Source organism: Hyalella azteca, unplaced genomic scaffold, assembly GCF_000764305.2.
Source record: "Hyalella azteca isolate HAZT.00-mixed unplaced genomic scaffold, Hazt_2.0.2 contig8592, whole genome shotgun sequence".
NCBI classification, from domain to species: domain Eukaryota; kingdom Metazoa; phylum Arthropoda; class Malacostraca; order Amphipoda; family Hyalellidae; genus Hyalella; species Hyalella azteca.
Genome location: NW_025938681.1, coordinates 162,702 through 171,127, shown reverse-complemented (window position 1 = coordinate 171,127; position 8,426 = coordinate 162,702). Strand labels below are relative to the sequence as shown.

Here is an 8,426-nt window from a genome sequence, read left to right as displayed (position 1 = left end):
GGCGGTGGCGTGTGTGGCTGTGGCGTGTGTGGCTGTGGCTTGTGTGGCATAAGGGGAGGGAAGTGTGGGACGGCGGTGGCGCGTGTGGCGTGTGTGGCATGCATGACTCAATGACTCACATTCTAAGGTTGACTCAGCCACGTCACCCACACAGTTACATCATTCACACATGTATATATGTATGTACGCCTGTGTACAATATAATGTATGAGTCAGCGTACCTAATGAATGTGGGTAAAAGTTCCAGGATGTAATCTCACTCATTGGTGAGTCAAGCTGACCCATATCCAGTGCATGCACCTGTCGTCTGCGCTCACTCAGCGGAATCTGTGAGATTTTGTTCAAATATGTGTTAAAAAAATTATTTTTACAGGTAATCTGTGAGATTTTGTTCAAATATGCGTTCAAAAATTTATTTTTAAAGACAACACTTCCAAAGAATCCAGTGTCTCCGATGTTACACATGTACAATGAATTTTTAATTTTATTGTAAAGTATTACAAAAAGTAATTTTGAATTTTATTTTTTGAAAATAAAAAAAATTAAGTTTTGCCAAATTTTATATTCTGTCAATTGATTCGTGCATTTTCGCCGACTTTACGCAAGTGTGTAAAATATCAAATCGATGGAGGTAAAAGTGTGTTAAATATCGATTGTAAGATTTAAAGTTAATTTAATATAGACCAGAGAGCGGCCGCGTAGCACTGATACACCCTTTTTGCCGGGCCAAACCGGGTCAAAATGACCCACAAAAACGCATAAACTGCCTCTTTATTTGAACACTTCTCTTTAACTTCACTTCTTGTTGTTTGTTTGCTACAAATCTTATAATCGATATTTAACACACTTCAACCTCTCCAATCGACCTGAAATTTTGCACACTTGCGTAAAGTTGGAGACAATGCATGAATCAATCAATAGACAGAATATATAATTTTGAAAATTTAATTTTTTTGTATATTGAAAATTATTTTTTTTTTGTATATGAAAATAAAATTTGAAATTCATTTTACATTTGTAACATCGGAGACACTGGATTCTTTAAAAATTAATCTTTAAACGCATATTGTTATATCATATTAATGACATTCTGAATAACGAGTGGGTCACGTTGACACACTTGCGTCTGGGAAGATTCATCATGACTTCATCATAACCTCCCGTTGCCGTCTGACTCACTCCGTTGCCGCGGCAACAGCCAGCTGAGTGGGACGCGGCAACAGCCAGCTGAGTGGGACGCGGCAACAGCCAGCTGAGTGAGACGCGGCAACAGCCAGCTGAGTGAGACGCGGCAACAGCCAGCTGAGTGAGACGCGGCAACAGCCAGCTGAGTGGGACGCGGCAACAGCCAGCTGAGTGAGACGCGGCAACAGCCAGCTGAGTGAGACGCGGCAACAGCCAGCTGAGTGGGACGCGGCAACAGCCAGCTGAGTGGGACGCGGCAACAGCCAGCTGAGTGAGACGCGGCAACAGCCAGCTGAGTGAGACGCGGCAACAGCCAGCTGAGTGAGACGCGGCAACAGCCAGCTGAGTGGGACGCGGCAACAGCCAGCTGAGTGAGACGCGGCAACAGCCAGCTGAGTGAGACGCGGCAACAGCCAGCTGAGTGAGACGCGGCAACAGCCAGCTGAGTGGGACGCGGCAACAGCCAGCTGAGTGGGACGCGGCAACAGCCAGCTGAGTGAGACGCGGCAACAGCCAGCTGAGTGAGACGCGGCAACAGCCAGCTGAGTGGGACGCGGCAACAGCCAGCTGAGTGGGACGCGGCAACAGCCAGCTGAGTGAGACGCGGCAACAGCCAGCTGAGTGAGACGCGGCAACAGCCAGCTGAGTGAGACGCGGCAACAGCCAGCTGAGTGGGACGCGGCAACAGCCAGCTGAGTGGGACGCGGCAACAGCCAGCTGAGTGAGACGCGGCAACAGCCAGCTGAGTGAGACGCGGCAACAGCCAGCTGAGTGGGACGCGGCAACAGCCAGCTGAGTGGGACGCGGCAACAGCCAGCTGAGTGGGACGCGGCAACAGCCAGCTGAGTGAGACGCGGCAACAGCCAGCTGAGTGAGACNGCTGTTGGGCTGTTGCTGTTGTGCTCCTGCTGTTGGGCTGTTGCTGTTGCGCTCCTGTCTCTTATACACATCTAGATGTGTATAAGAGACAGGTGGCGGGACTGGCAGCGCGTTGGTTGACTGTGGCGGGACTGGCAGCGCGATGGTTGACTGTGGCGGGACTGACAGCGCGTTAGTTGACTGTGGCGGGACTGACAGCGCGTTGGTTGACTGTGGCGGGACTGGCAGCGCGTTGGTTGACTGTGATGGAAATGAATGCCAAATTAATTATAATATCAACAACAACATAGATAAGCAGCACTAGTTGGCCGATAGGTTTATAAGGTTACGTCAACTGGGGTCACTTCGGCCAACCTACAACAGAAACAAATGTTAGCAAAACAAAATAATAAACATTGGTCAAAGTCTCCCCAGTCATTTGGCCAACGTTTATTATTTTATAATATATTTTTTATATATTATTTATTTCATTTGTTTTCGGTTGTAGTGGTGGCAGAAGTCACCCCAGTTGATGGTTTTCAATATTTTTCTTTCGTTATCAAACGTATAAGTTACTTGCACCGGAAGTTCGTTTGAACCAGACGCCGCGACAATCGCTTCGTAGTGTAATAATAATTGAAATAATAATAATAATAACAATGATAATAATTGCTATAATAAACAGGCTACTATATAAGAACTATTGGAATTTTTTCATTGCTGCGACCTTTGCATGAATGAACGAAAGCCCGCCATATTGTGACCGGCCTTCGTGAATGTCGGCCATCATCCAGCAGTTGAATAATGAATGACGCTCCTCCCGACGCATGAATGACNGCCGTGTATGTCTGGGACCCCCATGTGTGCGTGGACGCCGTGTGCGTGTACGCCGTGTATGTCTGGGACCCCCATGTGTGCGTGGACGCCGTGTGCGTGTACGCCGTGTATGTCTGGGACCCCCATGTGTGCGTGGACGCCGTGTGCGTGTACGCCGTGTATGTCTGGGACCCCCATGTGTGCGTGGACGCCGTGTGCGTGTACGCCGTGTATGTCTGGGACCCCCATGTGTGCGTGGACGCCGTGTGCGTGTACGCCGTGTATGTCTGGGACCCCCATGTGTGCGTGGACGCCGTGTGCGTGTACGCCGTGTATGTCTGGGACCCCCATGTGTGCGTGGACGCCGTGTGCGTGTACGCCGTGTATGTCTGGGACCCCCATGTGTGCGTGGACGCCGTGTGCGTGTACGCCGTGTATGTCTGGGACCCCCATGTGTGCGTGGACGCCGTGTGCGTGTACGCCGTGTATGTCTGGGACCCCCATGTGTGCGTGGACGCCGTGTGCGTGTACGCCGTGTATGTCTGGGACCCCCATGTGTGCGTGGACGCCGTGTGCGTGTACGCCGTGTATGTCTGGGACCCCCATGTGTGCGTGGACGCCGTGTGCGTGTACGCCGTGTATGTCTGGGACCCCCATGTGTGCGTGGACGCCGTGTGCGTGTACGCCGTGTATGTCTGGGACCCCCATGTGTGCGTGGACGCCGTGTGCGTGTACGCCGTGTATGTCTGGGACCCCCATGTGTGCGTGGACGCCGTGTGCGTGTACGCCGTGTATGTCTGGGACCCCCATGTGTGCGTGGACGCCGTGTGCGTGTACGCCGTGTATGTCTGGGACCCCCATGTGTGCGTGGACGCCGTGTGCGTGTACGCCGTGTATGTCTGGGACCCCCATGTGTGCGTGGACGCCGTGTGCGTGTACGCCGTGTATGTCTGGGACCCCCATGTGTGCGTGGACGCCGTGTGCGTGTACGCCGTGTATGTCTGGGACCCCCATGTGTGCGTGGACGCCGTGTGCGTGTACGCCGTGTATGTCTGGGACCCCCATGTGTGCGTGGACGCCGTGTGCGTGTACGCCGTGTATGTCTGGGACCCCCATGTGTGCGTGGACGCCGTGTGCGTGTACGCCGTGTATGTCTGGGACCCCCATGTGTGCGTGGACGCCGTGTGCGTGTACGCCGTGTATGTCTGGGACCCCCATGTGTGCGTGGACGCCGTGTGCGTGTACGCCGTGTATGTCTGGGACCCCCATGTGTGCGTGGACGCCGTGTGCGTGTACGCCGTGTATGTCTGGGACCCCCATGTGTGCGTGGACGCCGTGTGCGTGTACGCCGTGTATGTCTGGGACCCCCATGTGTGCGTGGACGCCGTGTGCGTGTACGCCGTGTATGTCTGGGACCCCCATGTGTGCGTGGACGCCGTGTGCGTGTACGCCGTGTATGTCTGGGACCCCCATGTGTGCGTGGACGCCGTGTGCGTGTACGCCGTGTATGTCTGGGACCCCCATGTGTGCGTGGACGCCGTGTGCGTGTACGCCGTGTATGTCTGGGACCCCCATGTGTGCGTGGACGCCGTGTGCGTGTACGCCGTGTATGTCTGGGACCCCCATGTGTGCGTGGACGCCGTGTGCGTGGACGCCGTGTGCGTAGACGCCGTGTGCGTGGACGCCGTGTGCGTGTGGCATGAGTCACCGCTGGCTTGCTGGCGGCTGCGTGGTCGTGAAGGTGACGACGATGGTGAGCATTGCTGCTCTTCGTGCCTCCAATTCAGTTTTAGTTCAAGAAAGTATTTGCCGTATTTTTTTATAGCTGCCACCGCTGGAATTATGTCTATTGCAATTTTTTAACTATAACCGTCACGCTCAGAGAAGTGAGCGAGATTTTGTCCAAATATTCTTGTAATAATAATATTGCCATGGGCCTATGTCTTCAACGCCGACACTTCTATTCTTTCTGTGAGTCATCGTGACCCACTGTAAAAGGCGTATCATTGCTACGGGCAGAAAGTGTGTCAGTTTTTGGACACCATGACCCATCATTTACTTCAGTGGCGCATGATCGTCGTGTTACATCGCAATTGTGCTAAGCTTGTCTGTACTGATATTAAATGTGAGACACGGAGAAATGTTTGTACATAATGAAGGGTGTACATATGATGCTGGTCATGAGGTGTACATATGATGCTGGTCATGAGGTGTACACATGATGCTGGTCATGAGGTGTACATATGATGCTGGTCATGAGGTGTACATATGATGCTGGTCATGAGGTGTACATATGATGCTGGTCATGAGGTGTACATATGATGCTGGTGTACAAATGAAGGTAATTAAGAATGTACTATGAATGACCAGGAAAATGAAAGCGTAAACCCATCCTGAATGCTACTAATAACTGTAGCATTTATGCAAGCGTTGGCAGGTCAATTATAGCTTGTCGCCTACTCATGCCATCGCATAGTTCTTACAGCTTACTGGGGTTTCGAAACAACAACTCACTGCTCCAATTTTGATATATTCTGAACTGTAACCTGTGGGCCACCCTGCCGTATAGTAGACTACATAGTAGAAGGTAAATTAGTATATAGAAACATTTCAAGGACTACTACACACAGGACATGCATAGCCTATGTCCAGCCTCTGCTAGCAGAGGCGATCGCCTACACTATGAAAATGCTGTTGTTTTAGTGGCATCAACAAATGATATGCCCATAATTGTTTCATACAATAGTATTACAATGTCTATTGTATGAAACAATTATGGGCATATCATTTGTTGATGCCACTAAAACACCAGCATTTTCATAGTGTAGGCGATCGCCTCTGCTAGCAGAGGCTGGACATAGGCTATGCATGTCCTGTGTGTAGTAGTCCTTGAAACATTTATATATAATATAGATATATTTATATATAATATAGAATAATGCATATCAAAATGAATGCCGTATCAGGTACCGAAATTACATTGAAATAAACTAAAAGGAAAATTTAGAGGAGAAATGGCGGAAGCAAATTGTGGTTGCCGCTGTAGTGGCAGTCATTTTACCGAAGTTTTTAGTTTTTAAAATATTTCTGTTTCGTGCGACACCCTATATATATATATATATATAGGCACTTCCTTAACTAAGTATAGATAACTTAACTCTAACTTCAACGAGTAACTTAAAATAATTTATGGTAGAAGAATAAGATCGTGAACATTCAAAAGCAAGTAACTTAACATAGTTTATGGTAGAAGAATAAGATAGTGAACATTCTAAAGCGAGTATCTTAACATAGTTTATGGTAGAAGAATAAGATAGTGAGAATTCTAAAGCGAGTAACTTAACATAGTTTACGACAGAAGAATAAGATCGTGAAAGATAATGAACGCAGTTATAAAATGACTAGACGAAGATGAAATACAGAAAATTTTGGAGGGATTTACTGATTTTGAATGTAAAGTTTTAATTAACCTGGAACCGTGAGAAAGATTTTGCATAAAAATGCAAATATTAAAAGAAAATAGGGATTAAATTTAAATGTTCAACATATGAATATATAATGCCAGTGATGAATTAAGAACGTATAGCCGTTAATTTCATTGATTATTCACATTTTTTTATTTGACGTGCCTGCGCCTGGGGAAAATTGCGTTCTAAAAATTTTCCAAAAGATTTTGTAATTTTTTCAAAAATTACAAATTGCACACGGCGATGGCGGAACGCAAGTTTTCAACCCAGTTAGTGAACGTGAATGCATGCCATGTACTTGCAATAATGTATAATATACTATAGGTAATATAAATTATAAGCTTATCATTTTTATCTCCTGAATATATTCTATGCCTATATACTGTCGGACAAGTGCATACAAGTAAACAATTAATTATCAACAAGTCTTGATAATTGATCTGAACTAAACTACGTCGCGGGAACGTCAGTTTTAAAGCAAGATGTCTCTGTCACGTTATTGTTCTGAACACGTCTCTGTCAGTTTTTTGTCTCTGAATGCACCATTTTATCTGCTAATTTATCTGTTTTTTTTTTGCAGGTTCATCGGCCCAAAAAAATGGTCCTTCACCTCTAGACTTAAGGATTCACATCTGCCTCACCATAGTGCCCTAACACCACAGTGTCCTGACACCATATAGTGCCCTAACACCTTAGTGGTATAACACCATAGTGTCATAAATAACACCGACACATCGCCTTATCTTCTTCCTTTTGTAGGCAGCTGTGACCCGGAAGTTCTTCATTGATATTCTCCTTAAAGCTCACTGAAAATTTCACAGAAAATCTCGCTGAAAATCTCACTGAAAAGCTCACTGAAAATTTCACCGAAAATTTCACTGAAAATCTCACTGAAAAGCTCACCGAAAATTTCACTGAAAAACTCAATGAAAATCTCAATATTGAAAGAAAATTTGCAATATCAAGTTCCACACTTCAGTGGAATGGCCAGAAATGACGGATGTGTTAAGAAAATGAATGTATTGCTTGCCAGTTTTAACGTATGACCGTTACAGTGAAGGTGTTACTAAATGATGAAACAATGAAGACACGGTTAATAATGAAGCATGGTAGAAACAATGTAGGTGTTGCTACTAGTGACGTATAAAGAACTCATTTTGTGTGCCTTTACGTGATCTGTGGTGACTTCTGAACGCTTGTGCCTTTAATTAGGCTTCGATTTTACAGCAGTTGTATTGCACTATACATATAATGCACCGTGATGAAAAATTTATGAACATTATATTTGCTTTACACAATGAAATGAGCGTAAATGATACGCTTATCATGACTCACGAGTGGACTTTCGAGACCTGCTATGGTGGACGCAAGTTTGTCACGCGAGAAGTTCGGTGATTGAAGCCATTCCTTTCTTTTGTTTACTTCGCACAAAAGTTCAAGGAGTTTTGCTTTAGTTTATCCTTCTCACGCACTGAAATTATCATGCTTTATATAAAAGCTGGTTAATTTCGGTCGCAGCGATAACTTTTCCTATTTGAAAGGCACACATTTAAACTTTTCTTATCCGTGCTGCACTTAATCGACGAAAAATTAATGTGACGATCAACGAAAAATTACTGTAACTCACCAATAATGTAATTGACTACGGCAACGAAAACCATGTTCGAGAAAACTTTACCAAATGAACGCCTCGTTGGCACTTATGTCTACAGAATCCAGCAAAACTTCGCTGTTATTAAGATCCACAATCCTTTTGCGTCTTCGTATCCACCGTCTTCTTGCAACATCCACCAGCTGAGGCATGGGGCTAGCGTATGTCCATCGCCATACCAATACAATATACTGCTCAGAAACAACAATAAACCAATACAATATACGGCTCAGTGGCAACAATAAACCAATACAATATACTGCTCAGAAACAGCAATAAACCAATACAATATACGGCTCAGTGGCAACAATAAACCAATACAATATACTGCTCAGAAACAGCAATAAACCAATACAATATACTGCTCAGTGGCAACAATAAACCAATACAATATACTGCTCAGAAACAGCAATAAACCAATACAATATACTTGTCTCTTATACACATCT

The 8,426-nt window shown here is 46.1% G+C and overlaps 1 long non-coding RNA gene across 1 annotated transcript in view; it reads left to right on the top strand.

Moving 5' to 3' along the window:
* The window catches only part of LOC125178287, a 12,894-nt gene extending 4,616 nt beyond the window's left edge, over positions 1-8,278 (top strand). The window contains exon 2 of the long non-coding RNA XR_007156842.1: positions 6,907-8,278. This is a non-coding gene — a long non-coding RNA (uncharacterized LOC125178287). The remainder of the gene's footprint in view (positions 1-6,906) is intronic.
* The last annotated feature ends 148 nt before the right edge of the window (positions 8,279-8,426 follow it).